Source organism: Primulina huaijiensis, unplaced genomic scaffold (assembly GCF_012295235.1).
Source record: "Primulina huaijiensis isolate GDHJ02 unplaced genomic scaffold, ASM1229523v2 scaffold15321_ERROPOS2250371, whole genome shotgun sequence".
Taxonomy (NCBI): Eukaryota; Viridiplantae; Streptophyta; class Magnoliopsida; order Lamiales; family Gesneriaceae; genus Primulina; species Primulina huaijiensis.
In genome coordinates, this window is record NW_027343114.1 from 98,351 (window position 1) to 100,000 (window position 1,650).

The 1,650-nt window shown below is 32.4% G+C and overlaps 1 long non-coding RNA gene across 1 annotated transcript; it reads left to right on the forward strand.

The window, feature by feature from the left end:
• The first annotated feature begins 958 nt into the window (after window positions 1–958).
• Window positions 959–1,534, forward strand: LOC140965867 (uncharacterized). The gene is made up of 2 exons (XR_012173163.1): window positions 959–1,061; window positions 1,469–1,534. It is a non-coding gene; the product is annotated as an uncharacterized lncRNA (long non-coding RNA).
• Window positions 1,535–1,650: the final 116 nt, after the last annotated feature.

The window sequence follows — 1,650 nt, forward strand, 5'->3', positions numbered from 1 at the left end:
GATAATTTTTTTTTTTTTATGATTTTAGTCTTTTACGTCAACAAATTTTAATTTTAATCTTGAATCTTCTAGTTTTTGGATTTTAATATTTTTTTCATCGAGAGTATAGATACTTCAGAAAAAATATTTTCGTCAGGTCGAGAAAGAAAGTAAAATTATTTACCAAAATTACAAATAAACAAATATAATATATAAAAAAAACACATTTTCCCAATAACATGTGAAACACATCCCCTATATTCTCTACAATTAGAATAGTTATCCAAAAATTAAATCATGTGATGATTTTAGTTGGATCATGCGACTTAATTTTTCATTTAGAATATAATCATATATTAAGTTAGAAAAAATTTGGCCTTTTGCACGCCATCTTATGTTCCAATTTCTACCTATCGGTGCCGGTATATGCTTCGTTTCATGCTTCTTACCAACACAACTTGTTTGCCTCCGGGCTCCGGCTCATCGTCCAGAGATTTTACTAAAGCATTAGGGACTTAAATAAATATAAATTATTAAATTTAATTTAAATGNGTATTTTTTCATCGAGAGTACATATACTTCTGAAAAAGTATGTTCGTCAGGTCGAGAAAAAAAGTAAAATCATTTACCAAAATTACAAATAAACAAATAATATATATATATATATATATCGGTGGGCAAAAACTTCAAAAGGCAAAACTTGGTAATTTCAGCCAAATTCAGGGTCATTTTTATCTCCATCACTCCTACAATTTATAAATTACCTGGATGGTGGTAGCAAAATCCCTTCGAGCTCTGCCTCTCCCCCTCGCTCTCTCTTTGTAAGTTTATTTTCTTTCTAACATTAATTGCTTCAGATGTTAATACGAAGATCATGATTTCCAGTGTACATGATTGTCAATGATTTCTGTGATCTTTTTTTTTTTTTTTACGTATATTTGGTGATTGGTGAATTTTTTATTTTTTATTTTTGGCGCAGCTAGGTGTGGTGAAAAATGGCGGCGAATTTGAAAACTTACACGTTTGATGAGGTAGAGAAGCACAACAAGTTAGAGGATTGCTGGCTTATTGTCCACGGCAAGGTCTGGATCTCTTCTCTTCTCTTCTCCCCGTTTGTTTGCTTGAATTTCTCTTTTGATTGAGGATCAGAAAATTCAACGAGTGATACTCGATCGATTTTATTAAGATCTTGCGTTCCACCTGTTGAATTTGAAGCTTTGATTCTGATTTCTGAAATTAATCTGCGTTTCAAGCCTATTCTTAACTGTTGGTGTAGAATTTTCAAATTGATTGCGTATGTTCTTCATAAGTAAAGTCAACGGGTTGTGACTTCGAGTTGCTTAAATTCATGACTAAGACAGAATTCGGAACCATAGCTGGGCAATATGTAATATGCCTGTATTTCTCTTGTTTTCTTGGCACAAATTTGCCTGGAAATGTTGTTCAATTCCAAATTTTCTTTCAACTAATAATGAATCATCCTTATCAGGTGTATGATGTGAGCCCATTCATAGAAGAACATCCTGGAGGCGAAGAAGTTATGCTATCATCTACAGGTAAAGTTGTAATAATCCAACATCTCCCCATGTCAGTTTAATTTTATGTTCCCACATATTATATGGATCACCGTCTTTGATTAATGATCTTGATTTGCTTGGGAAATCAAACACC